Below are 19,212 nucleotides of genomic sequence, written 5' to 3' on the forward strand. Positions count from 1 at the left end.
TTGACAAGCTCCTAATCTTATGCCTTCTTTGGTTTATATAAGCCTCACATTTTGTTCCAGTTCAATATTATATTTTCAAACCCTGCTTTTAAGGAGTTAGCCACGTCTGATGGGAAATAAAGCTTTGTTACAGAATTTTCCCTGTCCAATCACATTAGGGTAGTGGGAGGCCTGTGATTGGACAGGGAAAAGGGAGGCGGAGCTAAGATTCACAGAGAGATTCAGAGAGCATGTCAGAGGGGAGGAGAACCAAGATGGCTGCGGACGTGTTCCTGAGTGGCATTTTCCAGCCACAAGTAGCTATGATTTCACAAGGTTAGAAATATTAGGGTAAAGCTTTTATCATTACCAATTGTCTTTGAAATTATTGTATTGGCATATTGTAAATTGTGATAATATTGATAACATAAATCTAATTGGTTAACCAAGCATTAAGCGTTTTGATTCTACAATGGTACTGGGTATTGTGATATGATGGCTGACCGTGGGGTGTATGGTAGTAAGAGGAACTCAGGGTGGGGGGCCTCGCTGGAAGGATGGCCTGGCGGGAGCCCTGTGGTCCAGCATGGCCGGAGAGTTGGCAGGCCAGTAGGTGCAGTTAAGCATAGTCTGGCCCCTCGGAGAGTTGGAAGGTTTACTAAAAGTTCCCACAACAAAGCTTGCTTAATTTGACCAAAGAATTCGGATAATGGGGCTTTACTCTTGTTCAGTGGTATTAACGCAAGAACCACCAAGACCCATCTTATACAGTGTGGTGGTAGAACCTAGTGCTTCGTGCATGTTAGGTAAGTACTCTATCAACTGAGCTACATCCACAACCAGTACTAAAATTTTTTATCAACCTTATATACATCCTTTGACGACAGCCACTAATCTCTGGGGGAATGATGTGTGCACATAAACATCTAAAAATAAGAAAGTACATTTATCTTCATGTAGAGCTCAATGAATTGAATTTTTATTTTTGCCAGTCTCCCTATAATCACTATCCAACAGCGCTGATGTCACTGGGACACTATTTAGAATGCAGGACTTCTTGGGTTCCCTAGACCACATAGTTAGAATCTGCATTTTACCAAGGTCTCCACAAGATGTATTTGAAGTTCAAGAAACTCTGACCTTCTGAGAACTTGATGGTGTACTGAGGACACTACCAGCTGCACACATAGATATTTAAGTCAATATTCATGAAAATGAAGGAAAATGTGAAAGCTGCTTTTCCACAATCATCAGCCATATTTTAAGCACCCACTCATCTTGCATGAGCAACAATTACAGAACTCTATGTTGTACAACCATACAACATAGATTTTTTTTTCTCCAGTTGAAACATTCTCTCTGTGAGTGAGGGGAAGGGGCTTATGAGACTCAGGAAGTAAATGAAAGGTCAGAGAAAGTAGAAACTTGGGAAATTCTCACATGCCTCCCACCAGCTCTCTAGTACCCGTATACAACTGCTGGAAGAGGAAACCCAACCAGCCAAGCGCTCAGCAGATTTCTTGGACTCTTGCGTTGTCCACAGGCTCTGAGAGAGCTCCAGGCTCACAGCTTTAATGAGCAACCCATGTTGGGATGGGCTTTTCAGTGATACAGCTGTTTTTGAATCACCCCTACTCCTGGAAGTAACCCCTCACCCACACTCATTGATGACTCCAATAAAAATTCAGTGGTTCACCAAGTCGGATATTGGTGCAATTGTTATATTGGTCTGTTATGGATTTCTTTTCTGGGGTGAGAGGGTGTGTGAGTGAGTGGGTATGTGTGGGTGTGTCTGTGGGTGTGTGGGTGAATGAGTGAGTGAGGGGTATGTGGGTGAGTGTGTGCATGAGTGTGTGTGTATGTAGTTGAGTGGGTGTGCGTGTGAGTATGTGTAGGGGTGTGGGTGAGTAGGGGTCTGTGTGGGTGAGTGGGTGGGTATGTGAGTGTGTGGGTATGTGTGTGAGTGTGTGGGCTTGTGTATGGGTGAGTGTGTGGGTGGGTGAGTGGGTGGGTGTGTGAGTGTGTGGGCCTGTGTATGGGTGAGTGTGTATGTGGGTGAGTGGGTGGGTGTGTGAGTGTATGGGCCTGTGTATGGGTGAGTGTGTATGTGGGTGAGTGGGTGGGTATGTGAGTGTATGGGCCTGTGTATGGGTGAGTGTGTATGTGGGTGAGTGGGTGGGTGTGTGTTTGTATGGATGAGTATGTTGGAGAGCGAGTGGGTGTGTGGGTGAGTGAGTGGGTGTGTAAGTGTGTGGGTATGTGGGTAAGTGTGTGTGGGGTGTGTATGTGGGTGAGTGTGTGGGTATGTGAGTGTGTGGGTGTGTGTATGTATGGATGAGTATGTTGGAGAGTCAGTGGGTATGTGGGTAAGTGGATGGGTGTGTAAGTGTGTAGGTGAGCATGTGGGTAAGTGTGTGTGGGGGTGGGTGAGTGTGTGGGTAAGTGTGTGTATAGCTGTGTGGTTTCCTGTGTGTGTGTGTATGTGAGAATGTTGTGTCTCCCCAGAAGAAGTCTCTTACACACCATTGTATCACTGTCAAAAGTTTTACTAGATATTGCTGGTTTAGAAGGATGTTCCAGAGATACCTTCTGGTCCTTAGAAATGCCTGAGTCATCTTGGGAAGATAGATGGGGAGGGAGACCTTTTTAACATTGACCAAGATCCTAGGCAAGCATGCTCTGCAAGTAGAAACAGTGTGACAGTGTGGACTGTAAGTGCCTATGATATCTACGTTATTTATTACCAGATAAATTCATTAGGATGAATGTGATCACAGTGAATACTAATGAGGCAGCCATGGCAGGACAATGAACTAAAGTATTACACGGGGCACTCACAGGGGCATGCTGCTGCCCATTGCTCACCTGTTTTTAGCTGCAGATGGCATGGATCATGCACAGTGTGACTCTAAAAACATCAGAGAAGCTGGTTATAAAGGGTCACTATAGCTGAGCAATTGGTGGAGGCTTGAAGATACTTGGAAAGGAGGCGAAGGGGCTTGGTGAATTAGGATTACTGTCCCTGGGTAGGGATGCATTTCTCCTGAGGAAGGCTACAAGGGGAGTGTATTGTTTGGGTTGGGTTGTGAAGGGTGATTGGAATTTTCTGGGAAGTTATGAGGATGGGCATTGAAAGGAGAAAGGAACATCATTTAAGGAAGCACAGAGGTACAAGTTGAGGGTAGAGGAGAGATGGGAGATAAGTCCAGGAAGAAGGGCAGCGAATGGGTAAGGGTGAATTTTTGTATCAGACTCTCTCTCTCTCTCTCTCTCTCTCTCTCTCTCTCTCTCTCTCTCTCTCTCTCTCTCTCTCTCTCTCTCTCTCTCTCTCTCTCTCTCTCTCCCCTCCTCTTCCTCCTCTTCCTCCTCCTCCTCTTCTTTTCCTCCTCCTTCTCCTCCTACTCTTCCTCCTCCTCCTTTTTCTCCTCCTCCTCCTCCTCCTCTCCCTCCACCCTCCCTTAACTGCTCCCTTTCTCATATTGCCTTTACACTTGTTATATCTATGAGGCTGGCCTTGAGTTTCTGATCCCTCTGAACCCACTCTCAGCAGTAGTACCACTTCTGGTTTTCCACCCATTTTTTGATGAGGGGGACAATCTTGTCACAGCACCATAGATTTCCCACAAATATAGCAGTTGAAATACCAAATTTTACTATTTCACAATTTCTGAGTGTTAAGAACTCGAAAGAAATTCATGTTGAGTCTTTCCTGAAGATGAATCAGGTTGTTATTGGGGGCTATGGTCCTTGAAAGGCTTGACTGGGGCTGAGGGAGCTATTTCCAATAAGGTACCCTAATAGGATGGGCAAGTTAATGTGGCTGCTTGCTTGAGATTCTGTACTACACAGAGTTTTCTAGAGGTCACCTTTGGTATCCTTATGGTATCATGTGTGACTTCTCCTTGAGTGAGTGGCCCAACAGAGAGAGCAAGGGACATGGTATGGTGTCATTCATGCCAAAAGTCCCCAGCATTAGTCCCACAACATGTGTTGGTTTAGGGCAATGGGTCCAGTGTGGAAAGGACTATTCAAGACTGAACTATCAAGAGATAGTTCATGGGCCTTTCTGGAGCTTGGCTATCTTTCCAGTGAAATGAAGGGTCACACTATTATTACCCCCCCCCCCCCGCAATGAGGAAACTGAGGCATGAGAGTGAGTTACTTGCACATCCTGCCATGAGATTCTGGTTGTGTTGGTGCTCCGTGTTCCTGTCTACAGCTCTTGCTCCCATTCAAAGCTATCTCATTAGGATTTCTGAAAGCATCTTTGGCATAATGGAGAACTCTGAATTCTCTGTGTAGCATTCTAGAGAAATTTATAATCAGAGCAAGAAGCAAACTAAGAAGAAATTATTTGACCCCCTCCCCTCTGAACTTCAAATTCAAGGGAAAAATGTAGTATTAGGTCAGATTTGGGTAGGTTTGTTGACTGGTTGTTGGATTGTTAAAGATTAGTTTATTATTTTCTTTGGGGAAGTTTGTGATTAGAGAAAGAAAGGTTATGCTGTATATTGAGTCAGACAGGCAGGTAGGGGATAGATAGATAGACAGATGATAGACAGATTGTGATAGAAATTTGTAGATATGTAGATACACAGATGGATAGGGAAATGGGAAAGCAGGTAAGTGGGAGAGTAGGTTGATGGGCAGGTGGATAGGTGGTTGGCTGTGTGCTTGAGGGTAGGTAGAGACAGTTGGTGATGTAATGGGTATGTGTAGTTGGGCCAATGAGTGGATGTTGGCACAAGAATACCAAATTTCCTTTTGAGAAGGGCTTCCCTTTAGTCCAAGGCCATGTTCTCTCTCAACAACATTAAACAGTACAAACCCTGCACTTCACTCTTTTGCCCACACTTCATATTCTGTCAGAAAATCCTGTCCCCACTCCAGCCTCAGCCACCTTGCTTGTTGCCCATGTGACCGAAGCTGCCTTGTGCAGTTCCAGAAGGTGCACACTCCTGTTGTGTGTTTGCTCAGATCCTTCACAGCTCCACATCCAGTGCAAGCCTCAAAGTCCTCGCTGTGATTGGCATAGCTTCTCCCACCCCTGCCGTTCTCTCTAGCTGTGACTCTTCCCATTTCCTCCCCTTTACTTGCTCTGGCCTCTTGTCCCCCACAGCATCCAAGTCAGTTTCCTCCTCTGCTCTTGGTCAATCATTTCTCCTACTGTGTTATCTCCATAAAGCCATCTCTAGAGAAACTAGCTAAATCTTCTTTTCTCCCCCCTCCCTTCCTTCCTTCCTTCCTTCCTTCCTTCCTTCCTTCCTCTTCCTCTTCCTCTTCCTCTTCCTCTTCCTCTTCTTCTTCTTCTTCTTCTTCTTCTTCTTCTTCTTCTTCTTCTTCTTCTTCTTCCTCTTCTTCCTCCTCTGCTTTCTTCAGGGTGAGGCTAGCATCTGGAATAATGCTGAATTATAGAAATGTTTGAAATCTAAAAAATGTTTTGAATAAATGAGCAAATGAACAAGTTATTATAGGAGGCACTCTACATTGCTCATCTTATACAATCCATCAAGCTATCTACTTTAGCTGGTTACTAATCCCACCTTAAAGACCAAGAAGGTTTGTTGGCTGGCCAGCCTGGGAAGGGCTGATAGTGAGCCTCCATCTGTCTCTGAGGATGTTGTGTTCTTTGCCTTTTAGTATTTGTGGGTCTCTAGGATGTGGGTCTTCCTGCAGTAGGACTGAGAGATGCCAAGACAATGGCTTCTGATGCTGTGGCTCTGCTGGAAAGATGCATTCTCAGAGTGGAGGTGTTTGGAGGCAGTGACATGTATAAAAAGAGAAAATCTTCATTAAGTGCTTCCTCTTTATTTTCTACTGTGTGTGTGTGTGTGTGTGCATGTTCAGGTGTGTGCTCACATACCTATGGAATGAACATACCTATGGAAGCCGGATGGAGTTGTTTGGTGTCTTTGTCAGTCACTCTCCATCTTATTTTTTTATTGGTTATTTTACTTCTTTATATTTCAAATGTTATTCTCCTTCCCGGTTTCCCCTCTACAAATCTTCTACCCCATACCCCCTCTCCCTGCTTCTATGAGGGTGCTCCCCCACCCATCCACCCATTCCTGCCTCCCCATCCTAGCATTCCCTGATACTGGGGCATTGAGCCAACCAGGCATTGAGCCTCAACAGGACCAAGGGCCCCCCTCCTATGATGCCAGAAAAGGCCATCTTCTGCTACATATGCAGCTGGAGCCATGGGTCGCTCCATGTGTGCTCTTTGGTTGGTGAGTCCATCTTATTTTTTGATGTGGGAATCGCTCACTGAATCTACAAGTCACCCATTTGGCTCCTCTGCCAGCTATGCAGCAGAAGTCTCCTGTTTCTGCCTTCCAGTGCCTGGATAGGAGGCATGCACAGTGACGCCTGGCTTTCTAACATGGCACTCGGGATCTGAGCCTCCTCGGGCACTTTTCTGGCTGAGCCTCTCCCCTGCTCATGCTCTTGCCTTTCTAAAGTGCTTTCTCCAGGCCTCTGAGGATGTCACCTCCCGTTATCACTCTCCACTCATGCCTGTGGACCCCTTGCAGTGATGACGGCGATCTCCCCTCCCCTTTACTACCTTCTGTGTGCACTTGTGGATCCCTCACAACATACACTCATTGGTCCCAGGCGTCCCTCTGTGGTCTGGGGAGGCTATCGTCCTTTAGTTTTTTAGGTGGTGACAAAGCCATTCAGTCACCTGGAGATGAGTGGGGCTAAAAATAACCCAGCTGCCATTTCCTTTACCTCTTAATTTAAAAACAACACAGACACATGCCAGACATGCTGTGAATGGAGAAGAAAGGTACTCCTGCCCCGGCAGCCATGCCTAAGCATAAACACTTCTGAGTATTAAAGCCCCTCCCCCATACGACCCAATAAGTTGTTTTTTGGGTTGAAGATAACTTTATTCTGGATTCAACTAAATGTGGCAATATTCACTGAAGTACTGCTCTTCAAAGCACATCTCAAGAAAGGAGAAGTGGAGAGCCCCTGAAGGAGACCATCTGAATACACAGCCGACAGGCATGTTTATATGAGTATTGTGTGAAAGAAGAGGCCTAAGAGCAGCAGACAGGTACAGAGGCATGCTGCCTCATTAAAAAAAGAGAGAGAGACACTCACAGCAGAGACATAGCTAACGATGCTACACACCTACTCCACGGGATATCTGTGAAGCTCAAAGCAGATATGCTTCTGAGAACTGAAAGTGGTAGCTCCCGTACTCTGGTAGCATAAAAATAACTTGAAAGAACAAAATGAAGGCTCAAATACTTCATAGATCATGTGGCCTTTGTGACATAACAGGAGGAGACACAACAGTAACATAGATTAAATGTGAAATAAATCACGTACCCTTCAGTTGTACGTAGTAGTTGAGTGAGCAAATAATTTGTGGTACAGGAATACAGTGGGATATTGCAAGTAACAGAAATAAGTGAATTACAACCACATGCAAAACTCATATATCTTAATTACAGCTCTCTATAGAAATCCAAACTGAAAAACCAGTCCACCAAAGCAGCTACAGTGTAAATCTATTATGTAAAACTCAAAACAAAGTGCAATAATATTGTCTGGAGATTCTTGTTGAGAAGGGTTAGGTAAAGACCACGCTTGGGAGTGCAGATGCATGCATGCATGTACACATGGATGCACTCATGTGTGTGCATGCACACACACGCGCGCGCATACACACACACACACACACACACATACACACATACCTTGTAACTCATACTTAATCCATATCTAAGACAGTTGGGACTGATCTTACCTAGCAGATGACTCCCTTGAGGAGAGAGTAGTAGAGAAAGAAAGCATCAATGGAAGCTATTGACATTGGTTAGCTGCCAGGAGAGGGAGTTTCCTTTAATGGTGTGACCCCTGATAGGCCAGCCATGCTCCAGGTCATTCTCAAGAGTAGTTGGACAACACAGACCACACTCAGTGGGAGGAGGAGATGACGACTTAAAGAGCAGACAGATGGTAAAAATGGCGAGGGGGTGTCTATGTTGAGTTGGGGAAGAGGATGAAGATGAGCAAATACATTGTATGAAATTGCTAAAAAATATACATAATGTTATTTAAAAATCAATAATGAGGGCTGGTGAGATGACTCAGTGGTTAAGAGCACTGTCTGCTCTTCCAGAGGTCCTGAGTTCAATTCCCAGCAACCACATGGTGGCTCACAACCATCTGCAATGTGAGCTGATGCCCTCTTCTGGTGTGTCTGAAGACAGCTACAATGTACTCATAAATAAAATAAATTAATCTTTTTATAAAAAATTAATAATGGTTATAATAGCTTTCAACATTTGTCAATGCTTCTACTCTCAGCATCTTATTTAACAAATCAAAGTGATTATTTATTTATCACTGTGTCTATTATTTTAGTACTTATGTGTATGTAAGTAGTGTATGTGTGTATGTATATGCAAGTATGAAAGCATGACCCAAGGAGGACCTCAGGTCTTACCACTTTCCAATTCATTCCCTGAGACAAGTGTCTCCTTAAATCTGTTGCTAGGCTGGCAGCCAGCAATCCCAGCTATCCTCCTGTCTCTGCCCCCACCCTCTATAGTACTCGGGTTATAGGAGTGTGTAGTCAAGTTGGCTTTTTGTTTTTTAATGTGCTATGGAAACTCCAACTCAGGTCCTCATGCTTGTAACAGCAAGCATTTTAACCCACTGAGCCATCTCCCCAGCATCACTATCCATGTGTTATAGCTGGGAAAACTGAGTCTGGTCATTGGTCTTGTCTGTGCTTCAGCTAAGAGTCTATATGGATTCTCTCGTGGAGAGGACAGTCCATAGGGCTTCCTTTCACACAGAAGCTGCAGCCTCCTTGACGTGGTTCATTTGCAACCTGGTTCTTAACTTGGAGAGCTCTTACACAATGCTGATGCTTAGGCCTTGTGCTCAGGGTTTTTGACTTAATGCTCTGTCAGGACATTGGTCCTGGATCCCAGTGGGCAGTCAGGGTAAAAACCATTGAGTTAAGTCTTTGCTGGATTTGAGACCGCTGGCAAGATCAGACTATTCATTAGCAGTCCTTCTCTAAGCCATGATCAGATGGTAGCGTGTACTTCCTCCCCCAGGCTGTGGCAGTGTGGTGCAGAGGTCTCTTTACTCTGTGCCTCTTTCCCAGAGCCCTTCTGGGAAAGCATCTAAGAAGGATGATGGTGTGGTGGCCTGGGCTCATCCAGAAATGACGTTTGATGATTCGCCTCTTGCCTGAACTTTCGTTTTGTGCTTTCAACTAGGAACATGGGGATGCAAAAATGGACCATGAGAAGAGGAATTCTCTGGAAAATCAGATCAGGGAATAGTGGATGGGAAGAAAGGGATGAAACAAAGACCTCAAATATTTAGGAGTGGCACCATAGCATGATGAAAAAGAGGGAGCACAGGTGAGCCAGGAGAGCCACGGAGACAGAAGAAGAGCTCTCTCCCAAGGCAGGGCTTCCTCTCCGCTTCCAGGCCAATAGGCAGCACAGTCATATATATGAAATAAGTAATGCACAGAACTCTCTTGTTAACATTATTGTTTTCCAAGGATCTGCTATCATTATCATGATTAGCCTCAGAGCTTTTCTTCTTGGTTCTTTTGAATATTGGACAAGGATGATCCACAAAGAGCTTGCTGATCTATGGCCGAAAGGTTCTAGAAAGAGGAGAAACATCACTTTGGTAATATCACTGGGAACAAGGGGTCAGGAATGTGATAGGACATTTAAGATGCAGGGAGGCAGGAACATACACATACTCACCCACACACATATACATATATATACATATGTACACAGAGACAGACATATACACAGACACAGAGACATACACATATGCAGACAGACAGACAGACACACATACATATATATACACACATAGACACAGAAACAGATATGTACACAGAGGCACACAGACACAGAGACATACATGTAGACATACAGATACACAGACACAGACACGTGCACACACAACACACACACACACACACACACACACACACACACACACACTCAGCTTGGATGGGCAAGAGCCATAAAGATTGCTGTCAAAACTGAAAACTGGGGGCCACATGAGTAGTCTGGCTTGCAGATGTTTTATTTGGGCCACTACTTTATTAGTTGTTTTTAATCTGTTGCCATCTGTATTAGCTTCTATTACTGTGACAAATGCCTAAGATTGTCAGGACAAAATTTCGACTATAATGAGGAGCTAAGGTTTAATTTGGCTCCGTTTTATAGGTCATTTTGGGCTTGTGGTGGCTCCTCATGGAGGAAACATGGAAGAACAAAACTGGATTCCTCATGGCTGGGGGAGGGGACAATGAGCCAGAAAGAGGAAAAAGGAATGAACAAGAGAACGAGGACTCTAAAGACCTGAAGACTCACTAGGTGCCTCCTCTGAAACTTTCCAGAGGCCCCACAGTGCAGCAATCTGGAGACATTTCAATATAAACTGTATCACACATTTAAAAACTGGGAGATTCCCTTCAGAATGCTGACTTCTCTTGAAAACTAGACGCCTCTGCACAGAATGCCCCTGGGAACAAGTGACTGCATGAGGCTGCAGCGTCCCTTGGGATAGATGGAGTGTGCCCTCTCCCATCTCCCACGTTGTCTTTGGTGGTTGGTTTTATCACCAACTCAGCCTCTGTGGACAGTACAGATGCCCAGTTTTTCCTACCTTTCTGTATGCTTTCTGGACTACTTGCCGTGTGTGTGTGTGTGTGTGTGTGTGTGTGTGTGTGTGTGTGTGTGTAAAGATATGCATGTGTGTACATGTGTGCATGTGAATAAAACTATGCACTTATATACCTGTGTACATATGTAAGCATTAATGTGTGCGTGTATGCGCACATGCGCATGTGCGTAAGCATACATGTGGAGGCCAGATGTTAATACCAGGTGTCTTTAGTTGTTTTCCAGCCTAATTTTTTTCAGACAGAATCATATACTGGACCCATGGTTAATTGATTCTGCTCTGTTGGTTGGCTGGCTACGCTTTTCTCCCTATGCCCCAGTGCCGGGGTGACAGGTGTCCACCACCATGCCCATATTTTACTTAGGTAGTGGGGAACTCTGGTCCCTCATGCTTTTGTGGTCTGTTAGTTTACTGATCCACCCTCCCAGCCTCTCCCAGCCTCTCCATGTGTTATTTGTTTGCTCCTCACTGAACACGTCACTTTCTTTGGCAAGAACATATTCTGTGCTCCATTCATGACAGTGTATTTGGTATCTCACCCAGACCATTTCTTACCATGTCTTCATGGCTAGTTCATGTTTGCTTCCATGATCCTTCCCCTTCCATCTGCACGCTCTGTCACTGTAGGTCACTTGCTTATATTCACAGCTTGGAGAAACTAGAGTCAGTATTTTCAGACTGCTCAAATCCCAAACCTGCATTCTGTGGCCTGTGGACTGTGTGCAGGCTTAAGTGTGCAGAGACTTGGGAGAGTTCCATTGGTTTCGCTGTGAAAACTGCAGCAGATGGCAGAGTCATCCAGCAGGATTTGGTCCCCTGAGCCTGGTTTGCCAGATGCTATCTTTGTGCCATTTATGAGTAAAACTGCAAAAATTGGCATCACAGAACCTGACAGTTAGGAGGGAACTTTGGCATGTATTCTTTGCCATTACCAGCTTCCGAATCTATGCTGTGGCAGCGAGCACATAGACCTTGGAGTCTGGATGGCTGGATTTCAAATCTTGCTCTGGCTCTCAGGAGCTATGGTAGTGTGAACACGTAATGCCAGCCCTGAGCCTGGATTTCCTCCTGTTACAAAATGGGGGTGGCTGAGATGAGGTAAAACATGGTGAATGAATGAACAATATTCAGCACACAGTAGTCAGTCAGCCATGTTATTTTTGGTCTCCAACAATCGTCTGTCTCAATTCTGGGGCAACATACAAGTAAGGTCTTCCTGAGGATTGCCTGAGAGGAGACAGATGTTAAAGGCAGGTGGAGAACTCTGTTGAAGATTCCGTAACCTTTATTTCTAGGTTCTGTGCCTAGGGAGGAACATCAGCTCTCCCACTGTAAAGAGAGAGGTTCCAAGCACCTTCTGCCTAATGCACAGTAAAGTGGAATAGTACATGCCTTGCTTAAAAGCTGTAGAATCCTTCCCATCTGCAATGGATGACAATTGGGGATAGAAGCAGTGTTCAGCGATTTCATTACCTGCTTAGCTAACATACCTCCAAACAGCGTGCCTCAGTAATTACTGTACAATTTCCCTAAATACCCCGCTTACAGATCGTCTTATAACCAGATGATACACATCCATAATTTTATATTTATGGATAAGTGCTCTTTCCTGACAACTTGAACATCTAAATTATGCAACACAAAATCAGATAATTGCAGAGAAACATTTGTTGTCTGGCTTGTGAGATCTCCGGTAAACAGTGTAATTATATGGTGTCAGTTTGGAGGTGCGTTCCTGATGTTTGTCAGTTGTCTTTCCATCATCTTACTCTTAAAAGTGAAATTCAAATTTAGAGAATAGGTTCCATCCTTGACAACTCTCCTCAGATTGTCATGGCCTAGCTTTTGTTACCCAAGGTTCTTAGAGCTGTGGATACAGCTAAGCATGCTTATCCAAGGCAGCCATTTTTGAAAAGGCTGTCCCTGGCTCTTTGCATCTCCCCTTACATTCTGTTGTCTCACTCAGGACTAGCCACTGATTGAACTCGATGCTTCAGGTATTGGTGATTGGCTCAGAGGGTGGTTATGTGATCCTAGCAGAAAAAACTCCTATTCACCCCTGGAGCTGAGATAGATACTGTGGAAAAAATGTCCTTGCTTATAGTTGGACCAAGAAAGGAGACTGTGGATTTTGGACAGGGTTGGCTGCTGCCATTTTTAGTTACTTGTTTACTTTGCTGTGTTCAAATATGTCACAAGAAGCAATTAAAAGAGGAAGGGTGTGCTCTGGATTATAATTGAATGTAGTTCACCACTACAGGAACTAGGTGACAGCAGGAGCAGGAGCCTGGTGGATCATACTGATCTGCATCAGGAAGCAGAGTGTGCAAAAAAATGGGGTATGGATAGAAACCCCCAAGTCTTCCGTTTCCTCTTGACAGCCCTCACAACCTTTCCAAAGAGTGCCACCAGCTGGAGACTATTGTGTTCAAACATGTGAGCCTATGGGGGAGATTTCTTATTCAAATCACAATGCCCATCGTGTAGAAAAAGAGAGGCCCATTATAGTTGAGTTCCTAGTGAGTGTAGACAACAGACATGATGCCTGCTTATCTAAGAGAAGTATGCAGTCAAGGAGAGAAAAGGGAGGAGATGAATTGGTGGAGGAGGATTGATGGATGGGGGAGAGGAAGTAGTTTTCATAGCGTGGAAGTAAGACAAAAGGTTTTTCAGTAGGGACACCATCCTCTTTTTCTCTTTTAGTTTTAAGTAGAATGTTAATGAGGTGGTCATGGAGAAGAGAGAGAGGAAGAAGCTCTAGACAAAGGCAAAGGAAAAGGGTTCTCTGTTGTAGGTATTTTTAATCCCAACCCAGGGTTTCTACCCTGAATTTAACCATTCAGTTCCCGGATAAAATACACACATAACTTTTATATTTACAATAAGCCTTATACAGCTCTAGAGCTGGGCAGATATCTACCCTCTATGCTATTAGAACCTACTTTCCTATTGATAACTCCAAGTTATTAACTACTATGTTTTGCCTGGGCTGCTCTTAACTTCAATTGGCCAGGCCTCAGGGCCACATTTTCTTGACTCCTAACCCATGGTGGCTTCTCTCTCCCTCCTCCACTTTCTTCTCTTTCCTTGTGGTCCTCTCCAACCCCCAGTCCACCTATGTCTCTTCTGCCCAGCTATTGGCTGTTGGCATCTTTATTTACCAATCAGAAATAATTTGGGGGCAAGGTCACATAGTATCTCCTTGCAGACTGTCTCGTCTCTGGGGCAACCAGTCTTGAGGAACCAATACTAGCCTTAGAATACAGGTAGCACCAGGCCAACCCACTATAGTTCTCCACATGGCTTCAATCAGGGCTGACCCACTACAGCTCCCCACATGGCTTCAATCAAGGCTGACCCACTACAGCTCCCCACATGGCTTCAATAAGACCTTTGTTTTAGCTCATTCACTGTACTACCAGTCATTTTCTAGAGGAATGGAAAGAAATATGCATGTGAGGGTGCATGCGTGAGTGTTTGTGAGTGTGCATGTGCGTGCACATGTGTATTTGTGAATTAAGAAAGCTTCTGTTAAAACAGCAACAATAGCTGAATCACACCTAGGAGGCTGAGAACCCAGTATTTCTTGGTCCTTGAGGCTGGGCACCTCAGCAGTTGGCATTGTCCCAAGGTAGCTGTCTCGTATTAGTTGCTCAGTTCCTAAAGCTGATCACCTCAGCCATTCTGGTTTAGCTCTAAAACCCAGGAAGCTTCTTGGGAGTCTTAGTTCCATGGTCAAGTTCCTGAAAAGGCTGGTTCTGATGTCAGTAAAGGAATCATCATCATCATCATCGTCATCATCATTATCATCATCATCAGCAGCAGCAGCAGCAGCAGCAGCAGCAGCCATAGCAACAGGGCAAATCAACTTGGCAGCCAGGAGGAAGGCTAAGTAGGTAGAGCGAAGGTCAGGCCAGCCAAAGGCGATTGACTTCCTTCATGCTCTCTCTACCTGCACTGCTCCCAGAAGGTGCTGCTCAGAACTGTGGTGGATCTTCTTGAGTTAATTCATTAAGGATGGTTTTTCAAGAGTGGCTCCTTACTCAGGTGAATCTAATTTGAGACAAATTATCATTAAACCCAACCACAATGCCCAGTGAGATCCATCTAGGACTTGTGATCTCCAGAACTATGTGATAATAGATTTGTGTCCTTCGTGCCACTGGAACACAAAACCAACACACTGGCTGTGCCTTGGAAAAATGAAGGTACTGTGATTTGATCTTAAACATCCGCCAGAGCTTGTGTATTGGAGGTTTGGTCCCTGCATAGTGGCTGTATAGGAACCTTTAGGGGATGAGGTCTAGTAGAAAGAAGTTAGATCACTGAGGGTAGAGGGTGCCTTCTAAGTGACACCACCATTGCCATCGCCCTTTCTCTTACCCATTCTGTCTTCCTCCTCCTCCCTTCCTCTTCAGCCTCTCCTTTTCTTCCTCCTCTCATTTTTTCCATGGCCTACTTTTTTCTCCTCTCCTCCTCCTTCCCCTCGAAAGAGAGGAAAAATCCTCTCTGATCTCCCTCTATCTCTCCCTCTCCTCCCTCTTTCTTTTCTTCTTTTCCCAGTTAGCATGAGATAACCAGCTTTGCTCTACCATGCACTCCCCATCTTGATGTTCTCCCTCTTCACTGGCCCCTAAACAATAGGTTCAACAACCACAGACTGAGACTTTTGCCACTATGGAACAAAAGTCAATCTTTACCTCTGTTAAGTTGGTCATGGGACCTGTAGCTGCAATTTCCTGTGGTAACAAGGGTGACTTTTCTAAAGGAAGCAAAGCCTCCAGGATTGACTGGAGTGGAGGAAATCTCTGTGGTTGGAAGCAACCTGGCTCTCTGGCTGAGCCAGAAGATGGGATCTAGCAAAGTTCTGTAGATGGTAGAGGGAAGACGTTCTCTAGTGATTGTGGAGCATAGCAATGAGTATGTGTTTAAGAAGAGGAACAGGTCTTTGAGGCTGGACTGTGGTCAGTTGAGAAGAGAACTTGACTATGGTTTCTTATAGCATCATGGCAAGAGATAAAGAGAATGAGACTTAGAGCAGAGTGGAAAGAAAAATATCAAATCTAAGACACCCATCTGGGTCCACACCTCTTCTAGGCACTCAGCAATGAAGAGAATTTACATAGGAGGGGAGAAAAGGCAAAACACTATGGAGATTTTATTGCTCACCCCTTGGTGAATGGGAGTTCAGGATATGATTAATTTGGTGATGAGGTAACTTGTAGGAAAACTTTTCTAATTAAGGTTGAAGTCCATCATTGCCCGGATAGCCTCTAGGATTGGTGTGTAATGTAAGGCTCCTTTCATTATCAGGGCTTTTTCTTCTCCAACTTTGTCTGGGGAATTCATACACTGTTACAGGATCAATTTCCTTTTTCCTGATAAGAACTCATTCAGCTAGCACCCGAGATTCCTGAAATGCTTCCCCATGCTAATGAGGAATTTTGGGTAACCTAAGCCCTTAGCCCATCCTGGAAGTTCCTACCCTCAGTCCGGCAAAACTTTATAAGCCTTGAATCACCCAAAGTAAAGTTGATTTAGCTTCCCACAGCTGGTTCTGGTGTGAGTTATTCACAAGAATGTGACTTACCTTCAAAACCCCTGTTCTTTGTCTCTACTCCCTTTGTCCATGTGGACCATATTGACTTATGATCCACGAGGGCAAAAAGAACCTCAAAAACATACTTGATTGTCTGTAAGGGTTTTATGGCAGCTTTTGAACCCTATGTGGCATTATGTTCTATCAGCTAAGATGCCCTCTGGATGATCATGAGGCCAGCAGGAGAGCTAGAGGGGCCAGTACTACTTGGCTATCTCATCTCTTTTCAGAAGTGCTAGGAAGAATCTATAAACTGAACTCATTGGAGGGACCCATGGGTATTCCCAACCATGGGGATTATAGGGGAAAATGCTGTCCAGTGAGGGGTGGACTCCTCTGATGGAAATGTGAACTTGGCACCTGCAACCCAGATGCTGTGCTCCCTCCCTAGGAGCATGGCTTTAAACAATTCATATCATCTCTTTGAGCTTCTGTTCTCCATGCAGGGCAGATATAGCTTCACTGTAGGCTTCTTTAGGATCCTCAGGAACAGACTCTGGGGTAGATTTTTCAAAGGCAGTATTTTAAGATTCAACACTTGTTGAGTGGTGAAGGACATAGGATTGGACTGAAGGACGAGCTGAACTACTGAGCAATAGCAGCAAAGACCTTAGCCAGTTGCATTATCATCAGCTACATGGATGTGGGATGACCCTGCTGAATCCTCCCCCTTGGATGGATAAGAGCTGGTCTCATTACTGGCTACAGATTGCCCTGAGGAGGAAACATGACCTTGAGCAAAGCAGTTCCCTCCCACCTAGGGATGGAATTCCTAGGGAGGGCTGTGTCTTAGCTCTTAGGTAATAATACTCCCAGCATCTGAGAGAAACAAAAGCTTTCATCCTGAAGAAGAGACCGCAAGCACACCAGGGCACCCAACTCAAAACCCAACCTTTAGGGGAGTTAGGAGGATTAAAGTTGGCAGAGTGTACCAAATGATTGACACAGACATTGGCACATTTCATCCTCCTAGCCAATGGTTGTTGATGATATTATTATCATGACGATTCTGTTGTCAACACCAGGGGTAGTGATCAATTTCCAAGGACCCTTAAGATCTAGGAAATTCAGAGGCAATCACAATCCTCATAGAGTTCAGTGGCCTTGAAGAAGCCTATAATCTCAGAGATGCTGACCATAGATTTATGGTCTGAAAAAGCTGTCAAGACTGCAAACAAAAGGACTGGTGTTGTTTTTGAAGAGGAGAGAAAGAAGGAAGCAGAAGTTTCTACAAAAGCACTGTGTATTTGAGCAGAGCCTGTTTTATGATTCTCTAGGGCTATGGATATGATGATAAACATCAGAATGTACTCCAGTGTTCTCTGCGGCACTTTTAGCTTGCAGTCTGTTCTCACTGGATCTGATACTGACTGTGACCTGGCTATTTACAGAATCAATTTTGGAGCATAAATGCAAAATGGACACTCTAAGGGGTGTCCTCCTGTCTGCCTCATGGTAGGCTTGCCCTTCATGCTGGGCCCTCTTAACCTCTTCATGGAAAAGAAAAATGATAGGTCAGGGGGATATGTAGCTGGATACACCAAGATCTGTATTGTATGATTGTTGGAAGTTTGTCTTCAAACCTTCCTTCCTGAGGACTCCAAGAAACCCGGCTCAGAGGATACATTTGTCATGGACGGAGATCTGTAGGTCAGTGGTGAACTCCATGAAAATGGGATCCAGCAGTTTATTTTCCCAAGACTTTATCCCAGGTACTGGTAGATAATAGAAACTAAGTATTTATGTATTAGATGAATGAATGAATGAATGAATGAATTAATAAATTAGTTCTTACTCAGAAGGTATGGAATGCTTTTTCATTTATCCTTTTAAATTTAATGTCACAGAAGAGCAAGTATGTTGCTAAGCCCAAAGATTTGACATTCATACTTATTTTAAGACACTGTATTTCCTCTTAGCCCTGGGGCACTTGGGAGGTTGTGTCACTAGGTGATTCTGTAGATGAATTTTAATCCAGCAACATGGCTTCTCTGGCAAGGGATCACATCCAAAGACATAGGTCTGTGTGATCTGACTGGAATGTAGACACACCATACACCTTTAATCCCACTGGCTAGAATACAGACACATCCTTCATACATACATTTAAAGTAAAGTTAGTTTGTAGAAGGTAGCAGCCATGTTTGAATGTGACATCTGATTGAGGGGCAGACAAAGTGATGAATTAGAGAAAGATTAGACAGTGAATCAGTTGAGTGGAGTTGAGTTTGGTGCATTTCAGTTGAGGAAGTGCAGTATAGTGAATTGAATTTGTTTCTGAGTTTGTGCAGAGACAGTTAAAGCCAGAGAATAAGAGGAAGCCAGAAGTCTAAAACAAATTGGCAGAGTCAATTTGAAGCCAAACAGAGCAATACTGTAATACTGTGAGAAGCCAAGAGAAGCAATTTTGAATCAGTCAGCTTGGAGAGGGATTTTAAGCCAGAACAGCTGAGTTGAACCAGCCAGCTAGAGTTCAGAAAGAACTAGAAAGGGTGAGATTATTCAGCAACGAGTCTCAGAGATGACAACTACATCTAATGAATAAAAGTTACTTTTGGAATGCCTTAAGCCAGAGACTCGGGTGAGAGCTGCCATTTTCTCTCCAGTGAGTTTCTGAGACTGGAGCAGCCAGCCAAGAGGCACAGGCCCCATGAGTCCCAGGGGAGCCACAGGGTGGCAGGGACAGGATCTTTTCAGCTTCTGAGTGACAGAGGAGGATCAGCGTCCTTCTTTGCCCCTTTCCTGCAAGTGGAGAGCCTACCTCCAGGGAACCTTAAGCCAGAGACAGGGACAGGACAAGCTCTAGTTAGAGACACTAAGAACATCTAACACCAAAAAGCAAGAGATGGCGAAAGGCAAACGCAAGAATCTTACCAACAGAAACCAGGACTACTTGGCTTCATCAGAACCTAGTACTCCCATTGCAGCAAGTCCTGGAT

General features: G+C 44.5%; 1 long non-coding RNA gene across 2 annotated transcripts in view; it reads left to right on the forward strand.

The window, feature by feature from the left end:
* Positions 1–214: 214 nt before the first annotated feature.
* The window catches only part of LOC116084952, a 30,481-nt gene continuing 11,483 nt past the window's right edge, over positions 215–19,212 (forward strand). Inside the window, exon 1 of one of the 2 annotated variants that reach the window (XR_004116329.1) lies at positions 215–315. This is a non-coding gene — a long non-coding RNA (uncharacterized LOC116084952). The remainder of the gene's footprint in view (positions 316–19,212) is intronic. The other variant, XR_004116328.1, reaches the window with a different exon arrangement.

This window comes from Mastomys coucha, unplaced genomic scaffold, assembly GCF_008632895.1.
Source record: "Mastomys coucha isolate ucsf_1 unplaced genomic scaffold, UCSF_Mcou_1 pScaffold12, whole genome shotgun sequence".
Classification (NCBI taxonomy): Eukaryota; Metazoa; Chordata; class Mammalia; order Rodentia; family Muridae; genus Mastomys; species Mastomys coucha.